We start from the raw sequence: 23,618 nt of genomic DNA, 5'->3' as shown, positions 1-23,618 counted from the left end.
TGTCCTAGGAGCTCTTTGTCTTTCTAAAAATAATCTTTTCTAGCTGTGGGGAAAAAAGCCTTCACAGGACAGAAGTCAAGATAACTGCAGCTGAAAATTAAGCTTGCAGGGAATATGGGATGGCATCCTGTGGAGCGACCTGTGCTGTTGAAGGGATCAGGCCATGCTAGGTACCTGCATCCCAGCTGAGATGCAGTAGCTGGCTGTGGGGATGCTCCCCTCCTTCTCTTTGTACTTCTCCTTGACAGTCTGAGTGAATTGATTTTCCTTTGCTTCTCAGCAGATAAAATTTAACTTCAGGGTGTCAGCTGGGGAACTGTAACCTCAGTGGCTTCCACTGTAACAGTTGAGGTGGTGTTATCATTCCCAATAGGGAATAATGCAATAGCACTACTCATGCAACCTTCTAAGAAAACAGAAATGTCATGTTTTGAAGGTCTGTCTGGGTTTTTTTAGCACACGATGGGGCACCCCTGGCAGTGGTAAGAGGATTGACTTCCTTTTCCCCTTAAAACCAGGAGTCAGCCTCCTGTTAGGAATTCACTGCCTTGTTCCTTCCCACATCCCAATGGTCAGCTGGGATCATCTAAAACTTATTCGCTTGCTCACAGTCATACATCTATAGGCTACCTCCCTGCTATTGTGTTTGCATTAGCATGACACCCAGATTTTCATTGGAGGCAGAAGCTTATTTTAACAGCAGCTTTGCAAATGTGGTGAAAAAATTTAATATTTCCTTTTCATCCTTGAGTCCTAATCTTCTAGATCATTGTAAATTGGACATTTGTCTCCCTTGGCTGGCCAGGATGACTGCATCCTTTGTAAGTTTTTGTCTGGAGAAATTTATGGTAAGATTTAAATACAAAGTGAGTGGTCCCCTTTAAAGTTACATATGCTAAAGGAATGTGACTTATGAATCCTGTTAACAGTAGCGGCTGCTTGAGAATGTCAAGCACTTTGTCAAAGCAAGATTTTGCTGTAACACATCTTGCACTAAAAGGGTTGCTATAAATTTTGTACTGTGCCAAACATTTGTATGTACCTCCAGTATGTGGGCTGTGTTTGATGCTTATAGAAGTCGAGTGTGTTTTGCTTTTGTTGCTGACTACTGGAGGAACATGTGCATATGTTTGTGTAGCTGAACAGAATTAAAACTCATCTGGACTGGAGTGTTAACAACAGAGAATGCTGCTGCCTGCAGTAAAACCAGGAGATAATATTAAACTGCAAATAAACCATCCACCTTCTGTTGGGAAGACCAGTTTTATTTTCGTAATTTCCAGTGGCCAACACAAGTAGCATCTTCTGGATAGAGCAGATTCAGTGGAGAGTAGAAATTTACTTTAAAATCGCCTCTATGAAATATTCATATAAAAAATTGCTTCATGCAGTGAATATTTGAACAATTAAGAGTCTGTTCACTGTCGCTTTCTGGCCTTGGGCTAAGCTAGGGGGCTGGCTTGAGGATGGTGGTGTTTGTAGCCTGCCAGCTGACTGGTACCTATGGGATCATACTGGAACAGACGGCAAGACCAGCAAGCCTAGAGGACTGTCGTGGGTTAGCCCCAGCCAGAAGCTCAGCCCCACACAGCTACTCGCTTGCTCCCTACCCCCAGTGGGATGGGGGAGAGAATCGGAAGGGTAAAAGTAAGAAAAACTCATGGATTGAGATACAGTTTAATAACAAAAATAAAATAAAATAAATAAATATACTAAATTGTAATGAAAAGGAAAATAACAAGAGAGAAATAAAACCCAAGAAAAATAAGTGATGCAAATAAAAAAAAAATTGCTCACCACCAATTGACCAATGCCCAGCCTGTTACTGAGCAGCAACCCCCAGCCACTTTTCCCCCCAGTTTATATACTGGGCATGATGTCATATGATATGGAATATCCCTTTGGCCAGTTTGGGTCAGCTGTCCTGGCTGTGTCCCCTCCCAGCCTCTTGTGCCCCTCCAGCCTTACCTCTAGCAGGGCTTCAGAAGCTGACAAGTCCTTGAGTTAGTGTAAGTAAGCACTGCTCAGCAACAACAGAAAACATCAGTGTGTTATCATTGTTCTCATCCTAAATCCAAAACACAGCACCGCACCAGCCAGTTGGAAGAAAATTCACTCTATCCCAGCTGAAAGCAAGACAAGACAAAGTAGCAGCTGATAAGTCCCCTGCATCCAGGCACCAAGGAGTTTCTTGCATTTTGGTGTAGCTTACACACAGGACTGCACAAGTCCAAGCTCCACCAGGAAGCCTGGCTCTTCTCTGCTGCCCTGCTCGATGGTGGCAAGGGATGGTTATGGGGACCAAAGAGCCACCAGTGCCTGAGCAATGGCCAGGAAAGATGTCTTTGTGAGCCCGAAAGGGTCTGAATAGCAGGGTGAAGTGTGGTCATGGGTCCAAATATTGCAGCAAATATATTCAGACCTTCTTGCATGAGGATGGGTTGTCACAGCTTCCCAAGTCTCTCTTGAGAAGGGGACATGGTACTGCCATGGCTGGGGGCAGGCATGTCTTCAGATCACGTATTGACCACATTGTCATGTTTTTAAGCAACATTGGCAATTTTAAATGAAAATGAAACACCAACAAAACAAAACTAAACCCCCCCAAACAAACAAACAAACAAATGGTTTGGGGATTCTTTGGGGGAAGCCTGTCCCCTAAAACCCACCCACTTTTCTTCCTGAAATGAAAATAATGGAAAAATAGTATTTTCAACTTTGCATGCTTCACCAGCAAAATTCTGCCTGTGCAAATTCTTGAGCTCTTTTGTGGGTTTACTCTCTTTGAAAAAATATCTTTGTCTTAATATCATACTTATTGTTTGACCCCTGAAGGGATTAGGGCTTCTGCAAGGGGTGGGAGCAGCAGAGTGATCTCGGGCTCAGCCTGTCCCTTGGCTCCTTTCTGAGTTGGGACATGAGTGTGCGCTGAAGTGGTCTGCTAGCAGCTTGGGTTTGGATGTTGTCTCAAACTACCTCTCTAATGATGAGGCCATTTCACAGTGAATCAGTGAGGTGGCTGCTCTTGTGGCTAGATCTGAAAGAGGTTTTAAAACTAAGTCCCCAACATGGCTTTAAAAAAATACGAGGGGAAGCAGGGGGCTGCGATTTTGCCTTCTTACTCGCTTTTCTTAGGAGGGCTAAAGGGTTGTGTTTCTTTTGGGTTGCCCGTTTAAATCCTGCTGAATCAGGACAGAAAATTACTGAACGCATGAGAGGAGTGCAGCAATCATTTGGGGTCAGTGAACTATAGATTGCAATATTCGGCAGAGTTATTGCACTGGCCTGTGAGCCACAACCGAGTCCCTGCTCTGCCCGCCGGCAGCCGTGGGAGAGGAGGGGAAGGCTGCTCTGCATTTCGCGCACTTGGCCTTTTCCATTGTGCCCCCTGAGTTATCAGCCCTTCCTACCTGCTGAAGCCTTTCACACAGCATTATTGATTATTTTTAATTAAAGGGATCAGAGTTATATTCCCCGGTTGTCAGTTTGGTTTGTGTTACTCTGTTGATTATCGTGACTCACTGAGATGATGAAAATAGCCATCATGGTCATGAAGTTTAGAGGCAGAAAACCTGACTAGCCAAGGTAACTAGTTTTGTTTGACTTGGCGTTCGATTTTTTTTGCCTCCCTGGCTCTGCCTGTATTGTAAGAGGTGTTTCACTGTTGCTTCCCTGAGGCAATCTACCAATAATTCAATGGCAGCTGCCTGTTCTTATTCCTTGGTTTCTAAGCCACTGGATACTAGACTTGAATTTTGAGGACTTGTTTTCAAGCACTGGCATACATTTTCTGTATGCCTGTGGGCAGTCTCCTTCACCTCTTGGTCTCTTCTGGTTTTGTAAATGGGCTCAGTGCCCTTTTTGCAGGACCACTTTATGTGTCTCCAGTGTGTGAGGTATTTTTGCAGTCCACTAATCCAATGATGAGAGAGAGGAGAAACATAACAGGTAGCTGACCTATGCACAAAGATGAACATACACCGAAAAAGGGGGATCTTGCTAGAGTGGATTCAAACTCTGCCTCCTCACCAAGGGAGACTGGTGTGAGCAGAGTTTCATGCCACAATGGGCAAGCCCTAGGCTGCTGTTGGCCATGCTAGATATGACTCCTAGCTCCCTAAAACCATTTAGTTAGCTGAAATAGACAATCTCACCATTGCTACCATGACTCAAGATATAACAGCAATGGGAACTTTCAAAGTAAACTTTATGACCAAACTCTGCCAGCCTGCTTACTGATGACATGCAAATTACAGAAGTTCAAACATTCACATTCAATGCTTATAGCTGTGTCTTTGATTGCTAATGATGTTGATTCACAAAGAAAAAGCTTTCTAAAATAGACTATTTCATGTACCACACCAAAAGCAAATGAAAGGATCTTGCATATAGCATTTTTTTGGGTCATGTTAAGCCCTGTCTAAACACCTTAGGACTCATAAATTAGGGGGAAATAAAATGTGAATTACCAACTAATGAGCTAGTCTTTAATTTTTAAACAGAATTGTAACTTGAACAACAAAGATGCACATTTAGCTGTGAACTTCTGCCCTTAATTTTACTATGCAGTTGTCAGAGTTCTTTATTATTTATTCATGTTACAAGATCAGCACAAGCATTTTACACCTCCTAAAATGCTCATACTAGCAGCAGGTTGTCCACCTATAAACTTCTGATGTGAACTACCTTTGCTGCCCATCCTCGCAATCAGAGACTGTCTGAAGGTGAAAGACAAGATGCCAAGCCCCTAACATGGAAAAAGGCCCTTATAACCTGATATAAGAAAAAATGAAAGTGATTTCTGTTGAACTGCATTTTCAGACAGGCTTTCATCAAATATTCCAGCAGCCATTTTCTGTTTTTCTGCTGAGTGTGAAGATGCCGAGTACTGGTGAAAGATAAGTAAGAATTCCTTTTTGTTCTGGGCTTAAATAGCAGCCTAATACTTTAGAAAAATCTGATCATCAGTGCCCTCGTTGGTCTACAAGAGTGAATGAAATTGCTTGGCTGGTTCAGAGTCTGGGCTATGAACATCACTTGACCCTGAGTAAGGAAATTGTGCACAGTGTTGAATTCAGCTGGTCTGATCATCTGTTCTCCAGTGAAAGCCAAAGAAGGAAAATGGGTACGTCTGGGACACTGACCTGTTTTGGAGAAATTAGATGTTTGAAACTGGACAGACTGTGACTTTGAAGTATCCATTTTCCTTTTATTTACCATAAATGGAATATAAGGGACTGGGTTAAAGCTAAAGGAGGGGAATCTGTCCTTGGTGAACTCTGGGTGCAGTCCCTGACATCTTCTTACATACTTTTGTAGAGGTGTGATGCCATAGAAGAAACAAACTGCATCACTTGGAGCACTCTCTCAGTTCTAAACACTTATTCCTGGAGTACAAGGCTCAACATCAGTATAGCAATGCAGTTTGACCTTATGAGTAGTTTAGGCAGTAGACTTTTTAACCAATAATTCCATACTTACTGGTCATAAAGACATTATCTGTCTAAAATACGCTTTCAGGCTTCAGCGTATCTCTGGTTTACAAGGAACCTGGCTAGCCTGATGCATGGGTATATGTATAAAAAGATGATGGCTCAATGAATAATTAAAAAAAGAAGAAACATCACTGAGATAAATGTGCATTTTAAAAAGCAGAGAGAAATATCTGATCTTGAAGCCAAATAAGAAGACTGATGAGCAGATCTTGATGAGTCAGCTAGGTCCTATTTCCCAAACTATTTGAAGTTTATATTATCAGGAAAGGTTTATCCCCACATATTCTTCTTTGGAGTCTCTACAAACAATATGCTACAGCTGAAATAAAATTATGACAGTTGGGACTATAAGTACTGATGCTATTATTTGAGAAATGCAACTACATCAGTTTTCTGCTGTGTACCATATAGAATTTTGTTTGGAAATTTAAAGCCATTTTGCTCTTCATAATGTTGCCTTTGTCTTTTATAACACTTTCAATCTCTTCATAATACTATATTTTGCTGTGAAGAGGCTAAAACCCAGCAACAATTAATATTAATAAATGTAAACTGGACCAGGAAACTTGCTGTGGCAGACAGCCAAGTTATAAAATATTGTTTGCTTTGACTCTTAGACAATGCTGCTGAGAAAGGTACTATATAAACTGTTTTTCCAGATAAAATTAAATAGTTATCTGGGTGTCTGCAGATAGAAAATACTATCAGGATTGACTTGGTTCTTGGGGGTTTTTATTTTTAAATCTACCTTGACAAATATGAAATAGAGAAATAACACCAGAAATGTAAACAAGGAATGCAGAACAGCATTTCTTCAGTGGTTTTAAGCAAGACCCTCATACATAACTCCCAAAGGAGGTGATATTCACAGGCAACCTTAGCTAGTGACGGTCAGCAAGATGCTCCATTGTTCCATAGGAAAGTTGCTGCTGTTGTGGCAAATTACAGCTTTTCTGTAACAGAGTAAAAGGTTTACCCCATTTGGGAGCAATTGGCTTGACATGCTAAGATGCTTAGGACTTCACACTGTGTTCCTTCTCACATTGCCTTGGCAGAAGGACCTCATTCAGATTTGTAAGTCAACATGCCAGTGGCCCTTGATGTGCACAAGTGAGGGTAGCTGCCAGCCTACTAAAGATGCACTTGAGGTGCAGGAACTATAATGTATGGATTGATTTGAACACTTTGTTTTTGTAGGCAAAAAAATTCTTTGGCAACTTGGACACTCCTCTGATTTGCACTAAATTTAATGTTGTTTAAAGACAGTGTAAACAGCTGGGGAAAAATAAATGACTGCATGTTAAACTAACCTCAAAAAACCCCTGCATCTGCAGAATATTAAAATCTGAAGAAAATTGAAAAATCGCTTGTCAGAGATCATTTAAAGTCACTGAGGATGGGATCCATGTCCCCTAAGAGGCAACTCACAGATTCAGCTGCTCCGTCAGGATGCCTATACATGCAGTACGTACAGGTTTATGTTATTGCCATTAGTGGAGACCTAGCCAGTGGAGCTGAGAGATGGTCTGAAGAGGCATCTGCTTTAGGTACAACTGAATCCCCACTTAAGGTATTCATTAATGTGTAATGGGTGTGATTCAGCGACTTAGCCATAGGCATCCAGATCCACTTCACATGCCTTAAGATATCCAAGGTTTCCATCCACTTGTGTCTGCTGGATGCGACCCAGGACCAGAAGGATACCTCCAGACCTCTGGAGTAGCAGCTGGTGGCAGGGCAAAATCCCAAAAGGCAGCTCAAATGGACCTATGCTCCTGTGGGGGGGCACCTGGGCTGTGTTCAGAGGGTTATTGTGTGGTGAAAGGAGAACTGAGAAACTTCAGGCTCGCTCTTAACCATAAACCATAGGCGCTGAGGACATTGTCTAAGGTGTGAGTTTGCTGGCTCTAATTTGCATTTGTCTAGGCATCGATGGTTCTACAGGTGCAATTTCTGTGTCAGCCTTGCCCTTCTGTCTGGGCTGAGGCTCAAGTCTGCATCCTGTGGTCCAGGGCAAGATACTAGACCCATTCTGACAGATGAGTATTGGTGCACGTCTCTGAATCCCTGTAGTAACTCGGGGCAAGATTGCTTCCTGGTTCTGTGCATTCACATAGGGCAGGCGTGCCACAACTTAGTCTTGGAGAATACTTTCCTGATACTTTCTCATACTACTACGTATAGGAGTGAATGGGGTGGAGACTGCAGGACAAAGGATGCAGTTTATAGCTAAGGGGAAAAGCAATGGTTAGAGTGATGTTTCTACAGCTTAGTTCCCCACTGAGCAGGGCAGCTGAATGCCAACTCTTTCCTGGGGAGGATGGAAGGAGATCATACCCAACAACACATCCCAGCCTCTGTGAACAAGTACAAGTGACCCTCACTGCCCTCTTTCCTGGCATTAACACATTGATAGCTGCGTGTTTATTAGCTTTGAAAACAGATGCTGTTAGTAACAAGAAAATCTGTGGGAGGAAAATGGTAGCAACAGACACACGCTTTAAAAATTGTGCTGAAACGTTCTAATGTCATTGTAGTTTTTTAATCATTTTTTCCTACCATCTCTGCCAATGCCACAAGTAGGACATAGCCGCAACATTGTACCTCCAAGACACGGAATCTGTATTGCGTTGGTGTTAGCTACTAATAGGATTCCAGTACAAAGCACTTTAATCCATTGCTAAGTAAGTGACAGTGTAGTAATATGGTTAGAGGAAAGGACATGGCTAACATTGCTACTTCTGCTCTTCAAAGACTTAGTTTTATAATCCTTTGCAAAAGCCTTTGTTCAGGTTTCTGGAAGTAGTTTGTAACTGCCCACACACGCCTTTAAATATTGTCTTAAGCCCTACCGATGTATTTGCTGCAAAATTCAGTCTATAATTAGTTATGCTTTCAGCCTCTGAATCACCATATAATCGTATGTTGTGTTGGAGCTGTAACTATTATCTTTAATATTTCAGTAGCGTAATTGCAGTTTTAAAAAACAGTGAAGTTGTCACCAGCAGATCAGTAATTTTATCATCACTGCTAAAGCTTCTGAACTTGAATATGGCACCTGGTCAAGTATAACGTGTCAGCCTCATGTCTGAGTAGGAGATAATGCATACTTCCAGTCTCGTTCTAACCTCACAGGTTTCTGTGCTTGTGTGGGCATATATTGGCACACTGTCTGCTGATCATGCTGGTGCTTCTGAGCTGGTGGATTTTTCTGAGTTTAAAGCCATATGTGCTTATGTAGTTGAGGTCTATTGTAGTTGAGGACTTAACGCTTTCCTCACCTCAATCTTATACTGGGTCATTCAATCTGGATAAGTTTATTCCTTTTCTGTACACAATGAATGAGACTTTAGTTGTTTGGAACACTTGGTTGAGATGCATCTGAAATTTTTCAGTGCCTATAGAGTATAAATCTAATGAGCCTGGGATGCCTGTATAATAGAAATAGAGCTATTCAAATACAGACTCTTGTCGATGCAGCCTAGGTTTGCCTAGGTGAGTTGCGCCCTAAACTCCCATTGAGTAGACTTCAAATTGTCTCAGACAATTTGGTCAGAAGCTTAGACCTATGCTGTAGATGTGTAATCTTAGGTGACATAGATCCTGTCATTGATAAGATTACCAGACTGGAAGCTCTTTCTCCATTAACTCATTAAAAATGCACATACAGCACTCAGCACAGTAGTCCTTGTGTTCTGTTGAAAGAGGTCCTGCATGTTTCTGTTTTCCCATAATGGTATCCATACGACCTGTCTGGATGCCAAAGTCTCAGCCTAAAGGAGACTTTGAATTCTGACCAAAAATATATTCAAAACTGAGGTCTTACACAGTGCTGCTGAATGGGACGGTGCTCAGCATCCTTACTGCAGCCCAGTGAGACTTACCCAAGTGTCTGAAGCATGTTGGATCCAAGCTGGGAAATGGAGATCTGGGGAAGCCACGTTGCTGAGGTGTTGCTTTCATTTTCTGATTTTTATGAACTGCTCAGCTGCAGGGAAGGTGTGTATGGCAAATGGGCAAAGAATTGGGTATCATTGTATGAAAAATGCAAGTGCTAGGACAGGCATGAATTACACCTGTTCTATTGCTCTGCCTGCAGTGCAGTGGGAAATTGGGACACACTGCACTAAGTAAAACACCGGTTTGTCTTGTTCCTTGTTCAGAGACCCTGGTAAGGCCACTGAGCCTATGACAATGAACATCTCTTCTAAAACTCACAGCTGTGTCTCTGCATGGCCAGATCATGGACTTGCAACTCTTGCTTCTTTTCTGCAGTATAAATAATGAACTATAAAGGCTGATGCTTTCACAAATGATTTAGAGACCTTATTCCCTTGACGCTCAAAGAAAACCAGGCTGTTGGATTGCTGTATAGCTCATGAAAATGTTGTCCCTCTAATATTAGTGGGTTGTATTAAGTAAATATCCTGGAGGTGTTAGCCTTACAGTCAATGGAACTTTGGCTTCTAAATGTCTTTGCGAGTCCATTGAGACAGGCTTTGTAGGAAGAGTTAATATCTTCTACTAAAGCAAGTGATATCTGAGGAAAAGAGAAGAGGCTTTGGGGCATATAAGCTATTCTTCAGGTCATCTGTATTGTGAGTCTAGACCTTAGTTTCAAAGTGATGTACGAGCCCTTCAGAATGTCACTCAGTGAGAAGATTTACAATGTCTGACTTCTTTCTCCCCCTCCTCTTTTTAGTGCTGGTGTAAATCAGAAGTGGTTCAGTGGAGCTAGGCTGTGTCAAGCTGTCCAAGAGACAGCAGCTGTACAGTATATTACCAGTACTTGCTTGGACAGAGACAGTAACTCTTACCTTTTTAGCACATCTTTAAAGATGTTGGACAATTCTTCGCTCCCTGCCGTTTTCTTTTCTCTGGTTGTCTCAAAGTAGAGAAAAGTACATAACTCCTGCAGAAAAAAAAAACAACAAAAACTATCAAAAAACCCAAAAAACCAACCAAACAAAAAACCAAGCAGCACCCACCCTTTAACTGGAAGATGGAAGCTAAAATATTTCTTTACAAATACTGTACGTTGCTAAATAAGGCCATGGCTATTTTTACCAAATACTGGCTTTTTGGAAGCTTAATTGTCTTCATTCTGCTCATATAAATCAAAATGATACTTGTTGGCAGGATAAGCCAAAATAGAATCTAGTTGTTGTATTGAGCTGTGAAAGTTTCAGATGAACCAATTTTGTTTCTTTTTCCTTTTTCCTTTTTCTTTTCTCCTCGGCATATACCCACCCCCACCCCCAGCCCCCGCCCCTTCCTCCCCTGCCCCAACCCCTTAAAGCAATTATAGCTATGTCCTGTGACCTGCCCTCATCTTTCTTTGGCTTGTCTGCATACTGCAAGGCTTGTCACAGAATGCGTGGGTCTCTCTGCTAGCCCTGCATGCAAAGGCTGTGAGGCTAAATGCAAGCTCTGAGGCTGTGTCCTATCTTGTTGCCAGGGAACAGTGACTAAGAAGTGTCTGAGCTAAACTCAAATTTAGGAACCATCTTTGCAATGAGCTGCTTATGTGACCTTGGGCAAGCAATTTGTGTGGGGTGAGATTCCTCCCTTCCAGTGTTAGACTCTCAGTAGTTAAGACTCCAGTTTGATGGAGGACTTTATGGGAGGGGAGTGCAAGAGAAGGAGAATGGTCCTCTACTATAGATGTATGTCTAAAAACGGGACAAACCTCCCACTGGGGACATCTGCTTCTCTCCAACTACAGTGTGAGCCCAGATGTGTACCATAGACCAATACCTAACATTTGGACATCTATAGGGCTGTGAAAGTCTTTGAACTCTGTGTTAATTCCTATCTGACCCAGATATCATCTCTAAAGCCTCCAGAGTCATCACAAAGGTTTGGTGGTAGGTGACACGTAGCTGCAACATCAGCAAGAGTTTTTTTGTACATCCTTTGATTTCACAGGGTTGTTGGAGGTTAGCGCTGAAGGGATGACTAATTCCTCCATCTTCCTCACTGTATTTCTGAAGCCTGAGTTATGCTGTTCAAAGTAGTTCATGGTCATGGTGGGTCCTTATCTCCAAGGACTTCTGACCTGACCCACTCTGGGGATCCTTTTCTTTGAAGGTGGCAAGAAGGGAACTTTATCCAGCAGCAGTGATGGGGTGTTAGTGGATGGCTCATGGCAACCATTGCCCAGCAGCACTGGGAGCCAAATGAATCCAGGTGAGCAACAGCAAGCACAGGACCAGTCTGTGGCAGAAAGTTGATTCTGGAATAAATATAGCGAAAATCTGCCTTGAGGTGCCTGGAAGGTGGGACCTGCAGCTTGAATAACTTCTTTCCAAACTAATTTGATCCTGGTGGGACAATTCTGCAGCTGTAAGTGCATGCTCTGCATGTAAATGTGTGCATCTTGGTCTAAAGGATTTCAAGTGTCCTATTCTTCAGTGCTGAAGGCATTTGGAGACATTTGGGTGAGAAAGTGAATGACCAGTTCACAACTTCTGATTTCAGATCAAGCAAGTTTCCCCCAGTAGGAGAATTAAGAGACTTCTTTCCTTATAGCCATTTCATTTCAAACTCTATTCTATTTGATAGAAACCTGTTTCATTCCACCAAAGGGGAAATCCTTTTTCTGGTCTCTTCTTATGAACTTAAAGGTGAAAAAATATTTCTGTTGATGCTTTGACAGTTTTCTGAAGCATCTACCTTAGCTTTGATTTTCTCTCCTCTCCCTATTAATTTTTAACACTTGTTAAAAGATTTGTTCTATTTGAGAGTTGTGAGAAGGTGTCTTAATTTACAGACAGCTCGAGTATACCTTGCTGTACTTTCAAAGTGTAATTTTTTCCCCACTTCAAAAATTTAATTCACATCCTTAGCTACCATACAGAAGCATAACTCCTTTGAATCTTATGAAACTCTCTTGATACACACCTGACAAGGCTTTTGACCTTGTTAGTTATGAAATATACCTGATTTCTCAACAAGAACTTTACACTTGAAAGAGTCCTTTGTCAACTACAGCCAAAGCCTTGGTTTTCATTAGAGGAGAAAAAAACCCACTTTTGTTTATCAGGAACTGAGATTGCAGGAAATACCAAAGTTATCAATATTTGAATAGACAAATTAATAATTTTTATCCAGAAAATATATGAAAATACAACTTTCGTTTTGGAAAACATCAAAATTTTCTGCCAACCTCTCAAATGCTGTTCTTTTGAAACATTTTATATATTTGAAAGATTTCTCCTCTACTTACCTGTTTTTCCACACTGAGCATGCACAAGCTTGCCTGAGATACTGGTAGTAAACATGAAAATTAAACAAAGAACTCACAGTCCAGGCTTGACTGTGACCTATGGGAGAGATTAACAGTATTAACAGTAACATTCCTTGGGAGAGTCCTGATTTTGTTTTTATCTCTTTCTGTACATAAAATGACCAGAGTTTTGTCTCCTGTCTCCACCCATCAGTAAAGAGGAGATATTTGGGGTTTTTTAAAATGTTTTTCAGTTGAAGAACTCCACAAATCACAGGACAACATGCAGGCACTTTTGGTCATCTCAGCTGCAATCAAGCCAGGATGAGGATAAAGGGGTAAAAGGGCCACAGCTGCAGGCTGTTGTCCCAAGGGTAGTGCGCTGCAGTTTTAGTGCCAAATCAATCTGGTTTTGCTGGAGAAAGTATTTATTTGGATCTGTGCAATGCACAAAATGTCGCTAAAGTTTATCAGCTCAATGAAGGGCCATGCTGCTGCTGCCATATATTCTTGTAAAGCGAGGATGAAATACTCAGGCCAAGGTCGAAGAGACCATGAGATATATCCTGTGGGAGGTTGATCAGGGCCTCTCTGAGAGGGTCTGGACTGGATCTGTACTGCTGATATTCTGCAACCCACTGGCTTCTCTCAAAGGGGAATTTGGTGTTTACGGGTAACCTTTGACATGAGGTGTGTCCCTTGGGCAGTAGGTGTAGGTTAAAACAGCAGGAGCAGACTCCATCATCCTGCCACGTGCTACCTAATAAATGGCAGATCAGAGAAGCACTTTAAAGATGTTTTTCAGCTGTAAAATTCACTTCAAGACTTCACCCGTTCCCCTGCTTTCTTCTACCTGCCCTCCCTCCCATTTCCTTTCCTATCCACCCCCCACCCACCCCAGCCTGTGATATTTGATATCAAGGAGTTTTGGTTGAAATGAAGCTTTCATTCACACTCTCAGTCTTTGCTTTGTTCCTCCCCAGACTCAGGACACTGAGAGCCTGCTCTGGGGACAAGGCATTTGCTGGTGTTTTGTTACTGGAGCATCACAAATGCACAATTCACCACTCCGGGGCTCTGCTTGCTTTGGTCCATCTCCAGAGACAGACCTGTCTGGTGGCCTATGACCCTGCTCCATCTACTCCAAGGCTCTGACAGGTACCACATGGATGAAAAGAGCTTTGAATACCTGACAGAGTGCCTCAACTTTCACTTGTTTGTCATGTTGGAATCTTCTTTTTGGGGGCAGAAATACTCTGTCAGCATTTGTTCAGAAAAGGTGGCATTGAGATATAGTTGTCTTGCTCTGTGTGCTAATCTGGGTTGCAAATTAATTCCTCCGGAGCACACTACAATTGTTCATGCAAGTACCAAAGCAATGTACCATTGCTTCTGCAGGACTCCGCAACCAGCTCTCTTTTCTACTCAACAGACAGAGGCACAGGACAGTCTAGATGTAGAGAAAGAATCTTTCCTCTCTGGCTTCCCCTCCTTCCTTCCTCTGCACACTTGGGCAGTTTCTGTGGGATCCTCTGGTGGCACAAGGGGTTACTTTTGCGTGCACCTTTTAGCTTGAACCCCCCAGTACAGTTCCCACCATTTAGCTACAAAACCATATAACTTCTTCCCTCTTCTGCTCAAAGCTCTGCTCTGACTTTCTTCTTTTCTTTCTTCCTTTCTAAATCTTATGTCATCTCTGCTCTTTTGCTCTGCATGACAAATTTCTATTGCTTCATAAGGTGGGGGGAGAAAACGTAACAACTGCTTCTGCCACATCCAGAGCCTTCCAAACCTGCTTGTGGTTGGTCTGATCTCAGCACAGCCACAGAAATCAAGTGCTCTGCTAATTTGAGTTTAGAATTGCACAAGATCTTGACAATAAAAGTATATAAAGACTGAAGCAGACACATTTCATAAAACTGCAGTTTTGCTAGAAAGTAGATCTTCATATATCCTGGAATGTATACATTTTTAATGGACTGATTTCCCAAATCTTCGAATGTGAGAGCATAAAACTTTTTGTTCTTCTTATATCAAGCACATCAATTGTCCAAGGAAATCACAATGATTATGCATTGTTGCAGTGAGCACATGTATACTTATTGACATTTGCTAATTAAATTTGTTCTAACAAGTAAGGCATACCCTGAAGAAGGTGTAGCGTAAACATGGGCTTGAGAGGGAGGAAGTGTTGGGAAGGAATAATAGAAATATGGTAATTATTTGTTTCTTGTGATCCATTTAAAAGGCAGCCAAAAAAAAAAATTCACAGAAAGCTTTGAAATGCAAAATGTCCCTCTTTCAGTGGCCTAAGGTCTGCCCTAAACAAGCAGGAGAATCCCAGCTTCGTGTATCCTGAAAAGTTAAAACCACAGGATGTCTGAATTTCAGCCTGGGTGCAGATGTAAGGTAGATATCGACAAAAGTAAGCTGAATCAGTTTATGTCATCTTTTACGGTGAGCACCAGTATGAAAGATCCTGTTCCTTATGATGTTCTTATTGATCAGTGATTTTATATCAAAGCAGTTAATAGTAAAGCTGTAAAAATCAAAACCTGTTTTTTTTCCTTGTTCAAGAAAGGGCAGTTTTGGTTGCATTTGTTGCCTTTAAGTAGATCTTTAAAAAAAAAAAAAAATAAAGCAGTGAAATATCCCTTTTCATTGTCTCCATAAGATATGAAAAAATCTTTCTCAGGTATGACCTGAGCTGGGGGATATGCAATAGCACTTGCAGACAACCCTCCTCCATCTCACTCTCAGGTATTGCATCTTTTCCCTCTCTTCTCTCCTTTTGCTCTTCTCACTCAGATATGAGCCTCCAGGTCACCATCAGGCTCAGCTGGAAAAGCATGTCCCCTTTCCCCACCAGGTAAGGACTGTAGGGTGTAGTCCCGTGGCATCACCTTAGCAAGCCTGAGCGCAGTTCAGTACCTTCATCTCCATTTTTTGCAGAGCAGCAGATGGCCTGTGAACTCTCACAAATCAAAGTGCCACTTGTTAACAAAAGAAATATCGTGGGAAGTTTATTTTAAAATTATAATGCCTTCACCTAAACTGCTGACTTAGCAAGGTGTCACTCATACCACACCAGAGCCCCTGTGTGTTGAGATGTTCTCAGAGAAGCCTCAGCCTTTCCATTCAGTCCGGTCTTCGCTGTCTCCACCTAAACTAGCTGCTCCGGCCTCCCCTTATAGGCAGCACAGACAAACAGGTAGCTTTGAAGCATGGGTCAGCCATTTTATGTACCTTTTTAAGGTGAAATGACTTTGAAGTCGTATTTCTAACTAAAAAGGAAGCAAAATAACTGCCATTTATATGTGGGAGTGTGGGAGGGGTCTGATGGATATCATGCAAGTTGTCTTTATCTCCTTACCATCTAGAACGTGTCCAATAAAGTTCAATATGTAATTTCTCTTGAACTAGGCACTGCTAGTTGGTGCTTTTTCAAGTCTCTTGTTAGCTCCTGTCAATATGAAGAGTCAATATTATTTATGTCCCAGAGCAATATTTTCTGTGTGAAAAAAATCTATATCTGACTTAGTCTATAAAGACTGCTCTTTCTAAACTAGGAAAAAGGATGTGTCAGTTTTAACACTAATATATTCCCTACATTTCTAGTGTCGCCATGTTTTATTAGCCTAATCTGAGTACTACAGGTTCACGAAAATGCTGCCACACCCGGCATAAATTTGCCTTTTCCCACTCTAAAGATGCAAACCACAACAGATAAGATAGTACCAAGAGTGAGAAGTAGTTTGCTTGACAGACAACAGTGCTTCCTAATTTAGGTCTACTGAGGCTTCAAAGTAGCATTCAAAATGGGGCAATACAACACTGGGAGGAGTGGTCGATACCCCAGATGGGTTGCGCTACCATCCAGAGGGAGCTCAACAGCTTGGAGAGATGGGCTGACAGGAACATCATGACTCAGCCAAGTGAAATGCAAAGTCCTGCATATGGGGAAGAATAACCCCATGTGCCACTACAAGTTACAACTGACCAGCTGGAAAGCAGCTGTGCAGGAAAGGGGGGTCCTGGTGGACACCAAGATGACCATGCACCGGCAGCGTGCCCTTGCAGCAAGGCAGACCAGCAGCCTCCTGGCTGTGTTAGGCAGAATTGCCAGCAGGCTGAGGGAGGTGATCCTTCCCCTCTGCTCAGCACTGGCAGGACACATCTGGAGTGCTCTGCCTAACTATGGGCTACCCAGTACAAGAAAGACACGGACATACTGGAAAGAGTCAGGCAGAGGACCATGAAGATGATGAAGGAAGCTCTGTTTAGATGCAAGAGTAAACTTTTTTTTCTGTGGAGGTGAGTGAGCACTGGCACAGGCTGTCCAGAGGGGCTTGTCTCTATCCTTGGACAGGCTCAAAACCCAACAGAACATGTCCCTGAACAAACTGCTCTAGGTGACCCTGTTTTGAGCAGCATGTTGGAGGAAATCATCTTCAGAGGTGTCTTCCCACCTCGAGCACCCTGTGATGTGACAAGCAAAGCTCAAGGTGGTGTGCTGAGTCCAGCCAGGCTTGAGCTTCAGATGCAGAATGTGAGACATGCCTTTGGCAACCTGCTGAGAGCATACGCTGTACTGCAGTTCCCTCTCGAGAGCATCTTTCTGGGGCTTGCACCAGTGCTTCTGCTGCTCTGAGGTGTAGGGCATGAGGTCAGGTGGTCTGATACCTTCTGGGCTTCCAGCTACGCTTGGAAGTCTCAATGTATGTCAAATGTGACATACCTGTGCTCAGTATCAGGTTTTGCAGACTGCAGGTGCCTTTGCTGCAATGAAAGACTGGATGGAATACTCTTTTCATTGGCCTAAAAAGAATGTTTTTTGAGAATTCCTTTGGAAATATGTTTAGTGCAACTATTGCCTAGAAAAAGCAGAATTTCACCGTGTGGCATAAGCTGATTTATACATTCCACAAAGCGGTGTGCTACCTGCAACTTAGTTCATTGTTTTAACTCCTCTGCAACGTGCCTTCAGACGGTGCTGCTGAATGTGCGCTGCATAGCAAATCGGTCTGTACAAAGCTTTACATTTCCATAGGGACAGAGGCTGTAGACATTCCAATGCATAAAAGAATACAAACTTAAACCTTTCTCTCCACAGATTAGATACTCTCCATTTATTCACCAGAGCCCAGAGTGCAGCAGGAAGTATAGGGAGAACTCCAGCAATTCTCATTGCTGTATTATTTTATGAAGATTAATGAACAGAGAAGTGAGCAGGAGAGCTCAGCAATCTGATAAATCAGGGTGTTCAGGCCCGTTTGTAGCAAGCAAATAGGTCTGGGAACAGTGTGATACAGATGAGAGGTGTTCAAATGTGTTCACTGATTTCAGAGAGCTCCAAACAAAAATCCTCCAGTGTGATCTGTCATTTGTTGTAATTATGGATTACAACCAGCAGTGGAAGGCATCTTTGGAGGGTACCATGAGGAACAGCTTGCTTTTACTGACAGAGTGAAGTGTGGACTCTGTGGACTGAAAGAAGCTGTTTTGTTTTATACGTGGAGCGAGAAGAGAAGAGAAATCTTTTGGAAGCTTCAGGGTTCAGTGGTTGGGGTTTTTTAGTTTTATTTTTTGCAAGCATCTTCAATTTGAAAAGATTCAAACTATGTGAAACTTAAACCTTTTTTTTTTTTTAAAAAAAGGTCTTATTCAATGGAAAGATCTGAATTGTTTTTTCATGCTGCAAACCAAACTGCTTGTGATGACATTTGAAAGACCAATACCTGACATTTTTGGAGAGTTCAGGAGGTTGCAATTAAAATAACATATTTAGTGTCTTGACACTAAATATTTCTTGCTTAGCTGTTTGCAAGATCTGTGCTTAATAGTTAACAGAACCAAGTTACAGCTAGGTATGCTGGAATAATGCCATGCCTGCAGAAATGTGAAGTCCGTGGGGTTTTGCAGGTCAGTGATGACCAGTGCAGAAGGCAATGGTGGAGCTAGGCAGAAAGAACTTCACCCTCCCCTTCATCTTGCTGCTTTCCAGCCCTGATGGAGACCTGTGGTGACAGCGTCCATATATAAACCCCAGGTCAGCTCTCTCAGGTTCCAGGGCAGGGTGCAGCCACTAGCTCAATGCTCTCCATGTCTGATGATCTCCTCAGCAGACACAGCGGGGTCAAGCAGTGGAGTGGTGTGGACAGCAAGAAGTCCCATTAAAGCCAATGGCCAGGTATGGGCAGTTAAGGGACATTCCTCAGTTGCACCATAGAAATAGAAGGAACCTGTTTCTTCACCTCAGGTGTGGGCTAGGAAGGCGTTGGACAGCCTCTTCTGTAAAGATGTTCTATAGCAGAAGGAATGAGATGCCCACCATGTGCACGTACAAGGCAATTTGTTCCTTTCATTAGATAGTGATCTTGTTTTGGGTAGAATCATATTCTGAATTCCAAATGATTTAATTCATTAGTTCAGAGAGGGAAGGCATACTAACTGACACCTGGGAATGTGAAGGTTTCTTGTCTGTTCACATCAGCCTATAAGCAATCTCAAAGAACACATAGCCGTATCTGTATCTTCTCCCACTGGTGAATAGATGCTCCTTTTCTTGTGAATTTATCAGGCTGGTTTTGTTCTCCATCTTTCAGATGAGGACATGGTATTAGGACTACTGTGGGCCAATGTTAGCTCATGTGCTGCTTTTCAGCAATATGGTGCAGATATAACTGCTTTCTGCTCCCCTTGCTCTGCACAGTAAGCAGAGTTATTTGGACAACTATCCAATTTTTTTATCATTCAGTGTTCACAATGTTCATAGTAGAAATTGCAGACAAATTCAGACATATGTGGCTTATGAATGTTAGAGATACTTGGCTTCAAAACCTGCCTCTTGAAATGAAATCATTTATATGGTCAAAGAAACATTAATTTCATGAGGTGGAGGATAGGAATCTTCCTTTATGGCACTTTAGTTCAATGGTGCAAATATACAGACTAATATATTTGTGTATGTGTAGATGTTTATTTCAATATGAAGAATTTTTACTGCCAACTGTACCAAAGCGATAAGTGAAGGTTTTAAAATAGGGAATTATTCCAATGTAATTAATTTTTCATTGTCTGTACATGAATATATGTGCTTTATTGCCTCTTCAGTAGGCAGAATGGAAAATGTACACAGTTTTACCTATGGGCAATTCAACACAGTAATGAAACTATTCAGGTATGAAAATGCATCTCTCTTCTTTCTCCCTGTCACACAAGTGAGAACTGGCCCCTGCTGACGCGTTGACCCAAAGTTGGCTCTTCATGAGGGGAGAATGAAAACCAGGGTGTTTTTCTGCATTTAGTTCTATATTGTTGGGTGTGTTGAATGGTGTAGCTTTGGCAGACAAAAATCAAAGCACCCTTCTAAACCTGCTTGAACACTGGACTCCTCTAGATTCAAACATAGCTTTGTATTTGTTGATATATATATATGATATATAAATACGATTATATATAGATATGATCTATTTTTTATTCCTTTGAGTTCACATTGGATGATATATTTCTGTTTTTTTACCTACAACTAGTAATGAAAGGAAGGAACTGTGAATATCTGAATTACTTGCTGAGGAGAAGTGTTGTTCTGACCCATTTTATAAAAGATGTCTTGAAATAAGGTCACAGCAGGCTTGAGTGACCTGTGGGAGTCCCTGTAGATTGGACTGTCTTTGCTGGCTGCTTTGAACTCATACTTTATTGATTTGAATGCCATCTTCAGATTTAACATAATCTTCAGAAGACAATTTAACTTCTTCAATAATATTTTCATGTTGAGAGCAATGCTTAATTTCACAGAGGAATAATTTTGCAGAGAGAGATGGCAAATGTTAACCTTTAAAAGCATAATGATTTATTCCCCTAATTCATTGTGGACTTCTACTGATTAGCATTAGGAGCTGATGGAGCTGTTATATTCACAGGTTATTGCTGTTACTGGGTACACTGATTTTTCTAGACACACACCCTTGGGAATCAGGCAGAAAGTCTGGCAGAGTTATATTACAGAACTGCCCATGGATGTTCATTCCTGCCTTTCTCTGACGTGCCTGGCACCAAGCACACTGAACACAGTAGGTCTGTGGTATGATTGATGATTGACCTTAACGAGCAAAGCGCTTCCAGTTTCCTTTGTTATTCTTTTCTTTAGCTGAAGAAAAGAAAAATAGTGCTGTATCTACTGTAAAATAGATCCACATGGTTTTCAGGTTTAGTTTGTCAGAGAAATTACATTTCTTTCTTGGTGTCTCTAGCTGCTGCTTACAGGAAATCTTCGAAAGAGATTTAACATTTCTGTAGCATCTGTCTGCCCCTGAAGTTTTCCTTGCCTTTGCTGCAGACCTCAGATGCAGCGTTGTGTGTTCCCCAGGTGAAGGGGGCTGATTCCAAACGCTGATCATATTTCCATTTACACTTGTAAGGGGTGGCAGTTTATCTAACAATCACCCCCTGCCACCTTGTCTCTCTTCAGAAGTCAAGCTTTTGACTTCCTTCCAAGCAAGCCCATGGGAGCTCTGAAAATCCTTCTTTGAATATGCCCAAAGGACACTTGAGATTTTTTTTATTGCGCTTCATAGCCCAAATGAAACCACCTGCCTAACAGATGATCACATACACCTTAGACAGATCACTGAACTCTGAACTGCCATTCTCCATTTCACAAGACCTTTAGAAAAAAATTGTATGTCAGGAACTGTAATGATAATAGCTAGGGGTCTTCCAGCAAGTGTGCACAACATAATAAGCTATTAGGTAAAGTACCTATTGCAAAAACTTTTACCTGGTCAGTGACAATGGTTTAAATGGTTTCTTCTCTCCTCATCATATTTCTTCCATTTGGATGTCCTAAATCGAAAGAACAAGTTAATTAGAGAAAAAAGAGGCAGAAATCCAGGCTCCTTTAACTATGAATGAAGTCTGCGTAGTAAATTGGAGCGGCAGGAGGAAGAAAATTCCAATTGGATTTGCAAATTGACTCTCTTCCACTCCCATTTGCAGAAATAAGGTCCATATGCCCAGCAAGCGATTGCAGCTGAAGGTAAAGCTCTGCGCCGCAGAGGGTTTCTTGGCAGCAAATGAAAGGAGCACTGCCACTCTGTTATGTATGCCAGCTCTAATAAATCTGTGGATTAGTTTCCTGGCTGCCACAATTGAGCCAACTCAAAACCATATGGTTCTCCTTTCTTAAACATTGCCATTCGAAAGGAGCATGACCGCCTCCCTTCCAGACTCATTTTTGTTCTGAGGAGAGCTCTGTAACAATAAGGAATCATAAATATAGGAGAAGTCTCTGACTTTATTTATCCCCGTTGCCTCGTCCAGCTGATGGTATGAGATCAGAAATGCATTTTATTGGCCTTCTTGCAATTTCCTTCTGTTTACAGTCTGCCCTCTGCTTCTCTTTATGAATTGGAGCGTGGCACAGCATGTTCATCTGGCTTATTTATTTGCAAGGAAGACTGCCTGGGAAGTATTCTGAATCATACTTGTTATAATCCTAAAGAGTCTTATGAAACAGTTCAGTGGCTCTCAGGCTGAAAATGACATTTTGGTTCAGGGTTTTATTATTTATTTTATTTTTTCCCAAAGATACAGTCTTACCTGTTAAGCGCTAATCTCCTTCTGCAAATGTGTTGGGGTCTGACCCAGCTGTTGTTCTCTTACAGATAGCTCTCACTTCTGGAAATAGTCTTGGTCAGCTATGGGACAACCCTCTGGCATGAGTGAGAGGTACAGGGCAAAGCCAGAGTAAAAGACTGGGTTACAATGGGTGTTTGTATATGATTCTGTATTCAGATGCTGAATCTGTTTGTCTGCAAGACAAGGTATACCCTGCTTCCTGAAATCAGTCTTGAAGGTCTCTTCTAAATTACTATACTAAACCAAAGGGTCCCATTCTCTACATGTAAGTGGATGCAGCTTGGATGGTTGGTGTGGCTGCAGCATCAGCAGAGCTTTTTGTCAGGAGCTGTGAGCCTCCCATGGGGATACCTAAACAGGAGGTATATTCACTTTTCAACTACCACAGTTTAAAACGTTTTGTGTTCATGCTAGTGGAACTGACAACTCAAGAAATAGAAAAAAAGTCTATGTAATTGTAGTTCTATAGTGGTTTAACTTTTTTGGGTAGTGCTTTAACTGCTTTAGTTCAAGCTTCTTTTTTTTTTTTCTTCCCCTCTTTTATTTTTTTTTAGATAAGAAAAGCTTAACCTAAATCTTGATACCAAGATAATCTCCAGACTGAATATAGCTATACAGGAAAGTAACTTACTCTCCTTTCCAGATTCCTGCATTTGAAATAAGCCTCTTTATTAGCAACTAAAGTGTATCCACATTGGAGGGCTTGCACACTTTGACCCAAATCGATATCATTAAAGTAGTTTAATGCTTCTATGGAGGCAAAGGCACTCTTTAGAGGGGCAGCAACAGATTTCATTAAAATAGTTGTGTTTTCACCAGGTAATCACTGTACAAACCATTTTCTGTTTTGCCTGGGTTGCATCTCTCCTCTTACCTCTCTTTTTTAATTTTTGATTCCTCTTTTTGGGCCCATCAAGATGCATCACTCTAAAAAATGCTTTCTCTTCTTAATACAGCAAAAAAATAACTATAGATTTCTAATCCCCTCCCCCCCCCCCCCCCTTGGTTTTGTATATGAGATAAGCAATGACTTACCCTGTCTCCAAGCAGTGTAGTAGAGTCTGAGGAGTTTTAGAAGGTGAAGTGGAAAACGATCCCCCTTCTGTTGCCTGATACCATCTGACAAACTTGATACCTAGACTCACCAGCAGATTACCTTCAGCTGTAGAGTCTTTTTGCATTTCTATGGTTTCTCAGTGGACTCACAGTTTTGGACGGTGCTACCAAATCAGGGATGTGTTATCTGAAGATCC

At 41.8% G+C, this 23,618-nt stretch overlaps 1 protein-coding gene and 1 long non-coding RNA gene across 5 annotated transcripts in view; one reads left to right on the top strand and one right to left on the bottom strand.

Moving 5' to 3' along the window:
- Window positions 1-23,618, top strand: part of FRMD4A (FERM domain containing 4A) — a 386,124-nt gene that overhangs the window by 16,988 nt on the left and 345,518 nt on the right. The gene's annotated exons all lie outside the window — the stretch shown is intronic.
- Window positions 4,799-23,343, bottom strand: LOC308065630. The gene is made up of 2 exons (XR_013928859.1): window positions 21,506-23,343; window positions 4,799-10,407 (listed from the first exon to the last, which is right to left on the bottom strand). It is a non-coding gene; the product is annotated as an uncharacterized lncRNA (long non-coding RNA).

The sequence above is a fragment of the Falco punctatus genome, assembly GCF_963210335.1.
Source record: "Falco punctatus genome assembly, chromosome: 6".
NCBI lineage: Eukaryota > Metazoa > Chordata > Aves > Falconiformes > Falconidae > Falco > Falco punctatus.
Note: the sequence above shows the minus strand (reverse complement) of the source record. Positions and strands in the feature narration are given on the sequence as shown.